We start from the raw sequence: 16,878 nt of genomic DNA, 5'->3' as shown, positions 1-16,878 counted from the left end.
CCCACCCCCCACTAATGATCTCATTTTAACTTGAAAACCTCTTAACTCTAAATACACTTACATTATGAGGTACTGAGAGTTAGGACTTCAACACATGAACCTATTTTTTTGTCTGGGAAGACACAATTCAACCCATAACAGGCTTACAGTATAACGTAACTGGATCTTTTTAGTAGCAATACAAGGAAAGGGAGCAAAAGGAACTGGCATTAATTGAATAGTCATCATGTACAAAATAAGGTTGATCTCTTCAGTGTATCTTGGTTAAGCCTTAAAATAACCCTCGGAATGGATAGTAACTCCCCCATTTTGCAGACAAATTACTTGAGGCTCAGAAAAACTAAGCAATTTGTTTAACATCACTGTGAAGGTTAATTTTATGTGTTAACTTGACTGGATTATGGGGTGTCCAAATATTTGGCCAAACATTATTTCTGGTCATGCTTATGAGAGTGTTTCAGATGAGATTAACTTTTGAATCTGTAGACTGTGTAAAGCAGATTTTCCTCCTCAATCTAGGTGGGCCCCATCCAAATCATGGAGAGCCTTACAAGAACGGAAAGGTTGAGGAAAGAAGAAATCCCTCTCTGCTTCATTGGTGGAGCTGAGATTTTGGTCTTTTCCTATACTTAGACTGGGGAGCTTTTGGCATCATCTCCCGGATTCTTGGGTGTTTGGACTTGGTCTGAACTTAACACCATTTTTTCCCAGATTCTCGGGCCTTTTGGCTTGGACTGAAACTATGCCACCAGCTTTTTCGGGCTTCCAGCTCGCAGATGGCAGATTATGGGACTTCTCAGCCTCCATAATCATGTGAGCCAATTTCTTCTAACAAATCTTTCCCTCTCTTGATATAGATATTAATATATACAGATATTGATACAGATGTATCTTGATGGTCTGTTTCCCTGGAGAACCCTGATTAAAATTCACCAATTGAAAAAGGGACCAAAAAAAAAAAAACTCAAATATACATTTTTTTCCCAAAATTCCTGCTTTAAAATACTTGTATTCCATAAAAGTGAATAGGCTCAAGATTTGAAGATGCACTAATTTTTACACATTCCTAAGACCTCAAAATGGTTGCATTTGCCATATTAACAGTGATAGGAAAATAGTGGGAATCCATAGAATGGTGTGAGAAACTCAAATTCTCTATCTATTGTAACCAGATAAATGACATAGAGCAAATCACTCAACGTCAATTGCAGTAAGGCATATAAAGTGAGTTTAGACTTGATATTTAATGTACTTTCTGAATTATAAGATTCTTTGAAAATAGGTGTTCTTTAAGTTGTTTAAATCATTCTAAGTTTATTTTGTTTCTTTCATTTCTTTGTCAAGCATCCCCTGGCACATAGTGAAATACATTCATTACATTTATATGTAGAAATTCATTGGTAAAAATTTGAAGCAAATACTAGTCCTTAGTATTTTTCCTTGGGATATGCTATGCCTGTTCTTTCCAACCTCTCTCTCTCTTTTCAGTTCAACAAAATATAGAGACTTCCAGGGAAGATAGCAGAGTAGGAGGACCTTAAACTCAGTCATCCCACACACAGAAACACCTAGAAAACACTGGCATCAGTGAAAATAACCCAGAAAATGACCCGAAGACTAGCAGAACAGACTCTCCAGCTAAGCGTAGAGAAGAGGCCAGATTGAAGAGGGTAGGAAGGGAGAAGATGCAGTCAGGAGCCAAACGGACCCTTGGTACTGTCCATGGAGGGAGGGACACCGCAGGTGTGGAGAGAGGAGAGGACCAGACCCCACACCAGGCACCCCAGGCATGGGGAACCCACATGAAAACCAGAGGTACATAATTTCATGAGTTCTTACTATAAGCAGGGTTTAACACCTGGAAGTTTAAAATATCAGCAATGTAGGCTCTGGGAGAGCCAGGAGGATAAGAGGAAACTGAGTTCTCCACCCTTAGGGAGACAGCACAACAAACAGCCTCACAGAGAAATACAGCATAGAAGCAGCAGTTTGAAAAATGCCTGGGCTATACAGGAGGGAGATTTGTTTCCTAAGCTTAGAGTATGTGCTGCAGGGGCGGAGATCCTTGGGAGAATTCTCCAAGAACAAAGGAGCTGGTAGGCCCCATTTCCCTCCCCTTACCCCTAGCCTAGATACAGACACCTGCAGGAAGCAGCAGTGCACCAACACTCCTTACTTAACTTGCTAACAGACCCCACTGCACCCCCTTGTTCTCCTGCAGACACACCCCCTCCAACCAGGCCTCTGCTCCAGGACCCCTCCCACAGCAAACTTGTGCAAATCTTGCTAACACTATACACCCTGCCCCCTCCAAAATACCCTTGGCTGGAGCCAATCCGAAGTGGTGCCACAGGCCTGGCAGGGTACAAGCAGCCCTGACAGGGGCCAGTACCACTCCAAAGTGACTCCTACCCCAGTCCCACACCAGTCTGACTGCAGCCCCAGCAATGGAGTGGGGACAGACACCTGGTTGACTGCAGGCCCTGCCCACAATGAATGTTTCTCAGGGGACAACACAGGGAAAGTGCTTAGCAGTTTGGTGCTACCACATCTCTGGCAAATGTCTGGTCTGACTCAACTCAAGCCCAAGGTGGCCCCAGACTGTCCTGCTTACAACACAGGGACCAAATCCTGCCCACAACAGGCAAAGAGAGCCATTGCAGATGACAGGATTGAAGGCAAACATGGCATAGCCATGATACTAGGGCACATGCAACACACATAGGACACACCCCTAAAGTGCCAGGTTCTGATGAACAGGGCACATTACACTGCAGGGCACCATAGGAGCTCATCTTCATAAGGCCACTGCTTTCAAAAGCAGGAGAGGTAGCTGACTTTCTTAACACATAGAAATAGACACAGAGAGTTAAACAAAGTAAGGAGACAGGAATATGTCCCAAATGAAGAACAGGACAAAATCACAGCAAGAGACCTAAATGAAATGGAGATAAGTAATATGCCTGATAGAGAACTTAAGGTAATGGTCATATGACGCTCAATGGACTTGAGAAAATTAGGGAGGACCTCAGTAAGACCCATAACAAACAGACAGAAAACATGAAAAAGAACCAATCAGAAATGAAGAACACAATAACTGAAATTAAAAAGACACTAGATGGAATAAATAGCAGACTAGAGGAAGATGAAGAGCAGATCAGCAACTGGGAGGACAGAGTAATGGAAAGCAGCGTTTAGTAGAATTCACTTGTGAAGTCATATAGTTCTGGAATTTGATGGGAGTTTTTTGAAAACTGGTTTGATTGCATTGCTGGTAATCAGTCTGTTCAAATTTTCTCTTTGTTTCTGATTCAGTTTGGGAGGTTATATGTCTCTAGGAATTTATCCATTTCATCTAGGTTGTCCAATTTGTCGACATATAATTTTTCATAATATTCTCTTAGAATCTGTATTGCTGTGCTGTCAGTTCTTAGGTCTCCTCTTCCACTTCTGATTTTCTTGAGGCCTCTCTCCTTCTCTCTCTCTCTTTTGATGAGTCCATGTAAAGATTTATCAATTTGTTGATCTTTTCGAAGAACCAGCTCTTGGTTTTATTGATCTCTTCTATTTTTTTTAACGTTGTTAATTTTTAGCTTTTTAGTTTCTGTCATTTATTTCTGATCTAAACCTTATTATTTCCTTCTTTCCTGTTTGTTCTTCTTTTTCTAGCTTCCTTAAGTGCAAGGTTAGTTTGTTTATTTGAGATTTTTCATATTTCTTGAGGTAGGTCTGTATTACTATAAACCTTCCTCTTGGAACAGCTTTTGCTGTATCCCAGAGATTTTGGACCATTGTGTTTTATATTCATTTGTTTCTGTGTATTTTTGGATTTCCTCTCTCATTTCTTGGTTGACACATCCATTAGTTAGGAGCATGTTATTTAACCTCCATGTATTTGTGTTCTTTCCAGATTTTTCTTGTGGTTGATTACTTGTTTCATAACATTGCAGTTGGAAAAGATGCTTGGTATGATTCTTGTTGAGACTTATTTTGTGGCCTAATATGTGATCTATTCTGGAGAATGTTCTATGTGCACTTGAAAAGAGTGTGTATTCTGCTTTTTTAGGAAAGAGTATTCTGAATATATCTTTTAGATCTATCTGGTCCAATGTGTCATTCAAAGCCACTGTTTCCCTGTTGATTTTCTGTTTGGATGATCTATCCATTGATGTAAGTGGAGTGTTACAATCCCCTACTATTATTGCATTGCTATCAATTTCTTCCTTTATGATAGTTATTAGCTGCTTTCTTTATTTGGGTACTCCCATGTTGGGTGCATAAATATTTATAATTGTTATATCTTTTTGTTGGATTGTTCCCTTTATGATTATGTAGTGTCCTTCTTTGTCTCTTGTTACAGTTTTCATTTTAAAGTCTATTTTGTCTGATAAAAGTATTGCTACATCAGCCTTTTTTTCACTTCCATTTGTATGATAAATGCTTTTCCATCCCTTCACTTTCAATCTGTATGTGACTGAGATGTGTTTCTTGCAGGCAGCATGTAGATAAAACTTGCTTTTTTTTTTAAGATTTCATTTATTTATTTGAGAGACAGACTGAGCGAGAGTGAGAGAGAGAGAGAGAGAGCATGCACAAATATGAAGGAGGGGCAGAGGGAAAAGGAGAAGCAAATTCCCCACTGAGCAGGGAGCGCGACTCAGGGCTCCATCCCAGAACGTGAGACCATGACCTGAGCCAAAGGCAGACGCTTCACCAGCTGAGCCACCCAGTCACCCCTTATAGTCCCATAGATGAATGGAACAGAATAAGAGCCCAGAAATAAATCCATAGTTATATGGCCAATTAATTTTTGACAAAGAAGGCAAGAATATGCAATGGGGAAAATACAATCTCTTCAATAAATGATGTTAGGAACACTGGACAGCTACATGCAAAAGATTGAAACTGGACAACTTTCTTACACTATACACAAAAATAAACTCAAAATGGATTAAGGACCTAGATGTGAGACTTAAAACCATAAAAATCCTAGAAAAGAACAGCCATAGCAACATTTTTCTAGATATAGTTCCTGAGGCAAGGGAAATAAAAGCAAAAATAAACTATTGGGACTACATCAAAATAAGAAGCTTCTGCTCAGCAAAGGAAACAATTAACAAAACTAAAAGACAACCTAATGAATGAGAGAAGATATTTGCTAGTGACATATCTGATAAAGGGTTAATATCTAAAATATATAAAGAACTGGTACAACTGAACACCAAAAAAACAAAACAAACAAACAAAAACTAAACTAAACCTAAACAAATAATCCAGTTTAAAAATGTGCCGAAGACATGAACAGACATTTTTCCAAAGAAGACATTTAGATGGCCAATAGACATTTTGAAAGATATTCAACATCACTCATCATCAGAGAAATGCAAATCAAAATCACAATAGGATATCACTTCACACCTGGTCAGAATGGCTAAAATCAAAAACACAAAAAACAAGTTTTGGTAAGGGTGTGGAGGAAAAGGAGCCCTTGTACACTGTTTGTGGGAATGTAAACTGGTGCAGCCACTTTGGAAAATAGCATGGAGGTTCCTCAAAAAATTCAAAATAGAATTACTATATGATCCAGTACTTTCACTACTGGGTATTTGCCCAAAATATGAAAACATTAATTCAAAAAGATATATGCATCCCTATGTTTAATGCAGCATTATTTACAATAGCCAAATATGGAAGCAGCCCAAAAGTCCATTCATAGATGAATGGATAAAGAAGAGGTGAAAAAACCCTAGAAGAGAACACAGGCAATAATTTTTCTGACGTCAGCTGCAGCAACATTTTTCTAGATATAGCTCCTGAGGCAAGGGAAATAAAAGCAAAAATAAACTATTGTGACTACATCAAAATAATATATATACATTTATTATATATATAAATATATATATAATATATATATATTTACTTAGCCATAAAAAAGGGTGAGCTCTTGCCATTTACAACAACATTGATTGGTCTAGAGGATATAATGCTCTGTGAAATAAGTCAGTCAGAGAAAGACAAATACCATATGATTTCACTTATATGTGGAATTTAAGAAACAAAACAAATGAGCAAAAGGGGAAAAAGAGAAAGAGAGAGGCAAACCAAGAAATAGACTCTTAACTATAGAGAACAAACTGATAAAGAAAGGGGGGGTAACAGGGGGGATGGATTAAATAGGTGTTGGGGATTAAGGAGTGCACTTGTTGTGATGAGCACGAGATGATGTATGGAAGTGTTAAATTACTATATTGTACACCTGAAACTAATATTACATTGTATGTTAACTGTAATTTAAATAAAAACTTTAAAAAATGCGTATAAATATCTTTTTATATGAATGGACTATTATGCCAAGATTTAAATTGCTACAGTTTATTCATCACATATTTGGTTGTAAAATACTTCTTATTCAGGGGCACCCGGGTGGCTCAGTCGGTTAAGTGGCTACCTTCGGCTCAGGTTATGGTCCTGGTGTCCTGAGATCAAGCCCTGCAACAGGCTCCCTGCTCAGTGGGGAGCCTGCTTCTCCTTCTGCCTGCCGCTCCCCCTGCTTGTGCTCTCTCTCTCTCTCAAATAAATAAATGAAATCTTAAAAAAAATTACTTATTCAACCAATGCTCTATTGTTGGAAATTTAACATTTATAATATTATTAATATAAGTAACACTGTAAAGAACATATTTAAAGATTTTATTTATTTATTTAGTTGAGAGGGAGAGAGAGAGAGAGAGCATGTGAGTGGGGGGAGAGGGAGAGGGAATCTCAAGCTGACTCTGCACTGAGTGGGGCTTGATCTCAGAACCCTGAGATCATAACCTGAGTGGAAATCAAGAGTCAGACACTTAACTGACTGAGCCACCCAGGCACCCCATAGAGCTCAATCTTTGTGCCTATTCCTTTTGAACATTGAAGAAGACAAGTGTATATGGCTTGGTAACTCACTGAATGTTGAGAGCAACATATAAGGAGAAATTTTTAAACAAAACTCATATATTATAGTTATATTTTGTTCTCCTTTCTCTAGAGACTATGGATTCCATGGTTGATTTTTTCTTATCTAACTTAGAAATTATAGTCCCCTTTTTTCCTGACTTATAAATATGAGGAGCTTATAACTAGGTGGATATTCAAAGAAGAATACTTTTCATAAACTGGAGAGGACCACTCTACTTTTAGCTAGGATTTACTAAGAAATGTGATCTTAAAAATCTCTTTTCAGCTACAATCTGGATAATTGGAAAAACACTATTGCCACTAAGAAAACTCGGTTAAGAAAAGAACTAGTTTTAAGAAGACAATAATGAAGCTGGGTGAGTTTAAGGGTCAGGAAAATAGCAGGATGGAGATAATAGGTGGGTAGTTTGGAATGCAGGTCTTGATACTAAGAGAAAATCTAGAATTTGAGATTTCAGTTTTAGAGTCACAAGGAATGGAGATTATAGATGAAAGTAGAATGTTGAGTGAGTCAAGAAGTTCAAGAGTATAAATGTCAGAGTCTATATTCAGGGTCCAGAAGGAGAAGCTAACAAATAAATCAGAGAGGGAGCAAAATGTCATGGAAGCCAAAGGACAAGAAAGTTTAAACATATAATTGGTGGCAATTAATGCATGGAACCGTAAGATGAAGGTTGACAACAAGCCATGGGATTTAGGGGTCAATAATATACAAATAGAACCTTATAAATGAAAGAGATCATTCAGTGGAGAAATTTCATAAAAATGAAAGGAAAGGACTGACACAGTCCTGTGACCACTGGGGAAGTCATTGTCGAACAGTCATAATAATAAAATAATAAAAATAATTAGTAATAGTAATGCTTACTTTTATTGGCCAAGTTTCTCTTACTCTCAGAATGTTTTTTTCTTCTTAACAGCTCTAAACAGTGTTCAAACAAGAGTGCAGTTAAAATAGAATGGGGTGGCACGTGAAGCAATGGAATCTAGACTAAGTTTCCAAAACTTGTTGATGCAGGGGAAAAAATAATGTAAAGAAAGTATTGATAGAACCCTATCTGAATCATTGAAAGGGTGGTGTATATGGATCAAAATCATGAGCCTAATGCCATTATTTAAGAACTTTGTACAGGTTCCTTGATAACCCAGTACATACAGGGTGGAGTAAATAATGGCATAAGTTTTAAAATAGGACAGATGATTGGATAAATGAAAGGAAGGGGTCAAATTATGTTAAGTGTCTTCTTCTTAGTATGTGATAATATCTAATGCCCCAAAAGATTTCTATTGAGACTTAAAACAACCCACTCTGTTATTTAGAAAATAAAGTCATTGAGAACTACAAGTGACATGCTCTTTTCTTTAAAACATGGTTTGGAAATAGACAATAAGCCAATCAAGTTTTCAGCAGGTATAAAATTGTAATTCTAACAAGACAGAAATCAGTGACTGACTTATGAAACTGTCTCTGTGATTCCACATTTTCCTGGAACGAAAGACAAAAACTTCTCTTCCATTTCCCGAGGCATTGAAATTTCAGGCTCGGTTTTGTGCTTGTCTAAATATGACAGCCACTAAAGTGAATAATACATGATATTTTCCCCTGTTACTCTTTTACCTATTTTTCGTGGCTTGAATAAAAGATATGTCCACATCCTAATCCTTGGAGCCTGTAAATGTGATCTTCTTTGACAAAAGGGTCTTTGCAGATGTAATTAAGCTAAAGGATATCAAGATAAAATAATCTTGGATTATCTGGGTGACAGGCACAAGTGTCCTTAGGAGACTCTCAAAGGAGAGACATGGGGACAAATGGAGAAGGCCATGTGAAGACAGGCAGAAGTTGAAGTTCTGCAGCTGCAAGCTAAGGGACACCTGGAGCTGCCAGAAACTAGCAGGGACAAGGGAGCGTCCTCCTCTAGAGTCTTCACAAGGAACTCAGCTCTCCTGACGCCTTGATTTCCGACTTCTGGCCTTCAGAGCTGTGTTAATAAATTTTTCTTGTTTTAAGCCACTACGTTGTGGCAATTTGTTACAGCAACCCTAGGAAATTAATGCACCATTCTTGTGATATTCATCCATAGTTACTGCAAGGAATGACACATCAAAACATTTACTCAGTGCCCAACAGAGACTGAGCAACATCTGTTCTTGTGCATTTTAATTATCATGCATCCTGCTTATATGATATCTGGAGGGAGATAAAATACAGGATATGAAACCAGCACATCCTAAAGCAGAAGTGATTTACTAGTTAAAACAGGATAGCAACAAAATGACAACCTCCTCTCCTGAAGGAATTTCCTGACAAATTGATAAACCTCAGCTTTGGACTTGGTTTTGTATTTGTCCATTCACATAAGTATCTTATTGGATGAAAGTTCTCTCTTGTGAGTTAATTTAATTGAATGCAGTTTGTAAAAAATGGCAATTAGTAGAACAGCTTTTAAAATGACATATAGTTAGAAAGCAACATGCTAGCAAACACGCTCATAAAATTATTTTATTATTGTTTGCTTTTGAAATTTCGTATTTATAAAAGTGTATTTTTAAAAAATGATTTTAACAAGCTTCTGAGATTAAATAGAGGCCTCCTGCTGTTCCTGTCTCATTCTTGATTCTGACTTCTGGAAGGAAATTACTTTAATAATTTTAGCGTTTCTTCTTTTATCTCTTCCGTATTTTAAAATAAATTTATGCTAATGTTCTTGATTTTTATTTGATTCAATTTGGATACTCATTGTCTTCTTAATATGGAAGACAGACATTTCTTTCTCTTTCATTCTTAGCCCTACATCCCCCTCGACACACATTTCCTTTCTTTCTCTTTATAATTTAATAATGTTATCATTTAATACAATATTCAATGTTTATATCATAATGACTCTGTAACAATTATTCATAGCTGAATCATGTGGTGCATTATGATTACATTTTGCTGCTTGTACTAATTTTGTTTTCACAGGATTTAGTGATTGGGTTGTTTTCTTTTGCGTAGTTTTCTATGTACCAATCCCACAATAACTACTAATTCTTTGAGATTTGTCAGTTCTGTGGGAAATGTAAAATGTTCAATTAGTTTTCATTGCTTTTCTGAGAAATACCTCTTCCAGAACCCGCATGCTTCTTGCTCCATCTGGACTGGATATTCTTTAGGCTTCTGATAGAGCTATTCAACTGGGATGTGTCTTCACCATTGACTAGAAATCTGTGTTATAAGTCCTTTTTCTGTATCCACATCTTTTTTTTTCTTGGTTTCATCATTGTTTTTTTTCCCTTGGTTTTCACTTCTCATTTTATTGTAGCATGTTCCCTAGTAATTTCCTATAGAGCATGGTGCTGTCGATATGCTTCTGAGATGTTGCACATCTGAAAACATAGTAATTCTACCTCCAAATTACATAATATTTTGGCTGGGTATAGAATCCCAAATTGAAAGTAGTTTTCAACCTGAGGTGTAAAAATGTTCTATTTTCTTCTAGCTCCTTATGGTGTTGTTAAGAAGTTTGATGTCACTCAGCTTCTCTATACTTTGTACAGAATACTTTTTCCCTCTCTCTGGAAACTTTTAGGAGCATTTTGTTATATGCTATGTTTTGAAATTTTGGTACTATGTCCTTAATATGGGTCTCTTTGCATTCACTGCACTGGGTAATCTGTAGTCACTTTTCTATTGCTTCTTCTCTTCTCTCTTTCATTGTAGATGGTTATTTTTTATTCCATTACTGCTATTTTGGTGACATTCTGTAGGGAGCAGAAAATAAACATGTAGATTCAATGTGCTATATAGACTCAGATATTTCAATTACCTTATAATACAGTTTCAAGCAATTCCTATGAGTGAGGTTCAACAAGGATATTCTTCCCCCTAAAAATCAGTCTTAGAGAGGGAGTTCCAACTTGACCATGTGAAGAGTTCAGAGTATGCTATCCATATAACATGTATGAAACTAGACAAATTAAAAAAAAATAGCCTTTAGGGATTCTGAAAATTGACCAAAGAAGAAAAGCTTAGAAGCATTTATTCTTGAAAAAATGCCATAGCTTTGTTTAAGAATAGTGGAAGCATGAGGCTTTCATGCATGGAGCCAACTCCATCCTTCCCCCACCTCTGCTGGTGAAAATAGCAGTCTTATCAGCACAAGGATGGCCAAAAAATCCAGCAACTTTGCTGCCACAGGGAGATATGGAACAGAGTGTGAAAATACAGTTATATATTAATGTAATGTAAGCGACTCGTGAGTACAGAAATAAATCCTAACATTGATGGCTAATTGAAGGTTGACAAAAGTACCAAGGCAATTTGGTGAAGGAAATGATAGTCAACAAACAGTGCCACATGGAAAATTGGATAGCCCTGTGAAAAGAAATGAACTTAGAACCATATTTAACACTGTAAGGAAAAATTAACTCAAAATAGATCAAAGACATAAATATAAGAGTTTAATATAAGTACTTTTAAAAAGTAATTGCATATAAGCAATATATATATATATAGGTAAGTATATATTATACTTAATTTATATATTTATATATACTTGTATTTAACATAAGCAATTAAACATAAGTATAAAACTTATAGAAGAAAACATAAGAGATCTTTGTAACCTTGGGTTAGGTAAAAATTTCTTAGATATTGCACCAAAGCCATGGTTCATAAAAAAATTTGATAAACCATACTAATTCAAAATTTAAAACATTTGTGCTTCAAACACACACATACACAAACACATCTTTAAGCGAAAAACCAAACAAGTCACAGACTGGAAGAAAATATTTATAAATGATAAATCTAATAAAGGGCTTGTATCCAATTTAATAATAAGAATACTAATGACTAAATAAAAAAACATGAGCTAAGTACTTGAACAGACATATCTACAAAGAAGACAAACAGCTAATATATGTATAAAAAGATGCCTTAAATCATTATTTATTAAATCACAATGAGATACTGCTACACACAGACAAGACTAGCCATAATAATAAAAAATGTGACAGGAATAAGTGTTGACTGGGATGTAATAGAGTGGAACTCTGATATATTGTTGGTAAGAATGTAAAATGGTACAGTCACTTTGGAAAACAGGTTGGCAGTTTCTTGAAAAGTTAAATATAAACTTAAAATATAACTCAGCAATTCAACTCTTAGATATCTACCTAAGAGAAATTAAAGCATGTGTCCATACAATCACGTGTACATGAATGTTCATAATAGTACTATTCATAGAAGTAAAAAATTGGAAACGATACAAGTGTCCTTCCAGCAATGAAGGTATTTTGTCTATCAAGTAGTATATCCATACAATGGAATACTATTCAATAGTAAAGGATCAAACTACTGTTAGATGTAGCAACATGGATGATGCCTCCTCTCCAAATTATGCTAAGTGAAAGAAATAAGAAAAAAATGACTACATACTATATGATTCTTCTTACATAAAATTTCTAAAACAGCAAGATTTTTTAAAAAAGAGAGAGAGAGAGCACAGGAGGGAGAGGCAGAGGGGGAAAGAGAGAATCTCAAGCAGACTCTTCGCTGAGCTCAGAGCCTGACATGGAGCTCAATCTCATGACCCCTAAGATCATGACCGGAGCCAAAACCAAGAGTTGGACATTTATCTGACTGCACCACCCAAGCACCCCTAAAAATACAAGATTTTAAAGATAGAAAGGAGATTAGTGATTGCCTAGAACTGGGGGTTCTAGGGATTGATTGCATTTTGGCACAATGGAACTTCTGCAAATGATAGCTACATTATAAAACTGAATTACAGGGATGGTTGCACAACTATATAAATACGCTGAAGAATCCAACTCCTTACTTACAACTGGTTAATTATATGGTATATAATTTATACCTCCATAAAACTGTAAAAAAATTAACATTAAAATTGTTTTCAAAACTCTTGGAATGTTTTAATACTCGAGAAGTGTTTATAGGCCTGGAAATCATGAATGAGACAAACTTGGTTTTGCTCTACTTTAGAAAGCAGTCCTTATAGATTCAGTAAGTCATCAATCTCAAGATTGTTTCCAGTTCAGTGTGTATTGGTTCAGCACACCTAAAGAGTGCCTTTATGTGAGAATTTTTTTTCAGTTAAAGCATCAATAAAAAATTATCAGAGAAAGAAAAAATATTACTCTGACACACAACTAAATTATATTATTTAAATACATCTAAGTAGAAAGTTAATTACAAAAATTAATTACATTAAAGAGCACAGGTATCCCCAATCTTTTTCACTCACGAAGGAATCAATACCTTCTTCTGGCCCTGAGGGAGCAAGGGGCAAATTCTTGATTTTCATTATTTCTGTTCTGTGATTAATTATATATAGTAATCTCTTGAATGATATTGGATAAATGAGAACGGATAATTATATAGGCACAAAATGATGGGAGTTTGAGTTTGGATGATAGAAATGTGAGATAAAGATGAATTAATTCACTTACTCATTCAACAACTATATATTATTTAACAGATATTGTGGTACAATATCTGAGTTACCAATAGGCCATAAGACACAGTCTCTTCTCTAAGGAATTTACCACTGTCTCATTGAGAAGACAGAGAAGTTTAAAGTAGTTGCCATTACTTTTTTTTTTTTTTTTTTTTGGTCCCATTTGGATAGAGATAAATAACCAGGCTTCCAGTTCTCATGGAGGCCTGGAAGAGAGAGGGCTAGCCCACGCTTGGTGGATCAGGAAAGGTTTCTTTTAGGGGATGTTTCCTAAGCAGGGTTTTGGAAAACCTGTCAGAATTAGCCAAACAAATCCGAAAAGGAATAAAGGGAAGATATTTCACATATACAGACTAGCATATGCAAGTCTGCGGGAAGTAAAAGTAGTTCACCGAGACTAGAGTTTGGAACTTGGTGGGATACATGAAGCTCAAGCTAATGATAAAAACTAGACAGACCCAACAAGGCGTTGTATGTGCTGCTCAAGAGTTTGAAAAATATCCTAAGGGCAGTAGGAACACATGAAGGATTTTAAGAAAGGGGATGTCACTATTAGAACTGATAATCAGAATATGAGAGATGTGTCAGAGACAGAACTTCATCAGCTTCATGTAATAGAAACCCAGCAATGGGAACTTGTTGACTTAGTGAAATGAGACATGATTAAAAAACAATGCTTGTTTTTGTTTTTGTTTTCAGATAATAAGAAATCTGAAGGCAGAGAATCCCAACAGAATATTACCATGCTATCACCAGGGACCATGACTTCCACTTTCTGCCTTTCCCATTTTATTTGTGGCTTCTCTCCTCATAGTCACAAAAGGGCTGCTACAGTTCACACATTGCACCTACATGCAGGATGAAGGGAATGGTTGTGACAAAGGGCAAAGACAACAAGACTGCTAACTTAGTCACCTTTTTAAAGAACCTTCCTGAAAATTTCCGGGGTGAAATAAACTTACGTCTCATCGGGCAAGATTAGGTCCTATGGTAGCAGCAAAGCAATCAAATATTTCAGTTAGGTAAACCAGGGCTTTGGAAGCAAGAATGGATCTTAAGTAGGTAACCAGTAGTGCCTGACTCTCTGAATGCCCTGAACTTCAGCAGTGGCAATGAGAATACAGAGAAGCGAATGGATTTTAAAAACAAAGTGGAGAAAGCAAGACTTGCTGATGGTTCAAAAATGGGGGGGAGGAGAGGGTCAGGGGCCTGGGGGATTCCCAGGTTCTTAACTTGAACAGTTGGATGTGGTGCCATTTACGGGTACAGGAACGCAAATTTGGGAGAAAAGATGCTGAATTAAATTGGTTCAACATCCTGTAATATTCCAGGGGATGCATCTGATGGCCAAAAGTTATCTCAGCCAGAGGTACAGATTAGAAAGTCACCCCCATATAGATTGTAATTAAAGCCATGGGAGTGAGTGAGATCTCGAGAGAATAAAAAGTGAGAAGAAAAGACTGTCATAGTATTTTAAAGGAAGTATCAATAGAGTGTGGTAAGTTGTCAAATCTGTGTTGAAGAGAGTTCACATTTTATAACTGGGAGATGCTTGGATGCTTTTGGTAGCGCTAAAAAGAAATTATTCTCTATGGCACTTTTTTTTTTTCTTTTCGACAAGGCATTTTTATTGTTTGCAGTCAGCTCAAATACATGATCTCTTTTGAACTGCTTTACACTCTCTAGGACAAATAGATGATTAAACTGAATATATTTAAGAGAAACTCTGTTAACATAGTCATGACTTGACATTTAAGAGGCCTGAGCCCAACTTTCAATTCCATCACAGATTTTGCCTCTGGGAAGATTCTTTACTTGTTCTACATCTTACTTCTCTATTTTTGCAAATATGGAGACCAACATCCATGCTCTGCTTGTGGAGTTGGGTCAGATAAAGGTTCACGGTATCTGAGCTCCAGGAGATAGGCACCAAACAGATATAAATTGAGTAACTAAAGGGCAACTTTGCCTCTCTCCTCCCTGTACACAGAAGTCAGGGATGAGTATTCTTCAGGGTAATCGCTACTGTGAACTCTTGCCCTACCCCTTGCTTCTGAAAAGCCTGAAGCAGCAGGGTTTCCACACAGATAGAGAGTATGTGGTTGACCTGCTCTATCTGTTTGACACTCAAACAGAGGAGTTAAGAAAGACTATCAGGCATTTGTTGAACTGAGGAAACGCAGAATATAACCCATTCCTGGGAAAATATTTCCTGCATTATGGAGATAAATATTTATTTCAGTTGTGCTGGGAAGCATGTAACCAATAAATAACATGCTATTTTTTTCTCTAATGGCCTGTTTATGTTTTAGGGACTTCACATCACAAATCTTGGTCATTGACATCATATATAATTCTCAAACATATTTTCATGAAATACTTTTGAGAAGATCTAAACTTAATAATTAAGCAAATATCCTTCATTTCCTAAATTCCCATAAATTACTCTCAAATGTCTATTTGATAACATGCAGAGATCCTGAAATCTTTTACTCATGCCATTACTTTTTCATTCAAAGGGTCCAAAAGTTCACAAGGACATGTTACAATGTATACAACACCTAAGGACAAGTTTGTTTAAAAATGAGCATTTTGTGACTAAAAATATTTTTTGAACATGTTCATTTAAGAGGCAAGAACACATTGTAGAAAATGGAAGCCAGAATTCAGTGACTCCCAGAAATAATTTTGCTTGTTTCTGGGAACCATGAGGGTATGTGTACAGGTTAACGTGTTAGGCTGTTAGGGCCGTACCACTGAGCTCTACTCAATTTGGGTTTTGTGTTCTGTTCTTCAGTCTCAGATCCATGGTGTTTCTGCTAAGTGGCTCCTTGTCTGTCACATGCGCCTCCTCTCAGTGCTCCACCCTGTTTCACGCACAGGTAGGTGAATCCTTTACTTTGATTTTCCTGAAGCATTACCAGCACAAGGTAGTTACAGGTGGTGTCTTTCTACTGAAGTTCTGAGGATACCAGAGACTATTTCAGAGAGTATCAAGCAACTGAAATCTGAATAGCAGGTGTTCCTCTTCTTCAAAGTGGTGGAGCCTTTAACACACTAGGATTTTCCTCTTTGCCACTTTCTCTCTGGCTTTCCTTCTCGACATTTTTCTTGGCAATTTTACCCCTGCTCCTCTCTTCTTCGTTCCCAGTACCCTCACTTTCCGTCTTCCTGGGGCTGCCAAAGATGCTACAAAACCACTTTTGTTTTGTTTTGTTTTCATTTTGCAGCTACTTTGGCCTTCTCACTGTGTGCCTTCCACTAAATTCGCCCAATAATTTCTAAAATAAAATACCTTTCTCCTGGTATGAATTGCCACCAGCAACATTTCTCTCAATTCAATTAAAATGTGAAAATGCTTATTCTTCTCTCCTCTAAAAAGGGGATGGGCACAAAAGCAACATCATCAGCTAATGGGAGAGAACATTAGCTTGCTTTACTATTTATAATTTGTTCCACA

Source organism: Callorhinus ursinus, unplaced genomic scaffold, assembly GCF_003265705.2.
Source record: "Callorhinus ursinus isolate GAN/ISIS: 27379988/994484 unplaced genomic scaffold, GSC_fseal_2.0 scaffold5, whole genome shotgun sequence".
NCBI classification, from domain to species: Eukaryota; Metazoa; Chordata; class Mammalia; order Carnivora; family Otariidae; genus Callorhinus; species Callorhinus ursinus.
Note: the sequence above shows the minus strand (reverse complement) of the source record.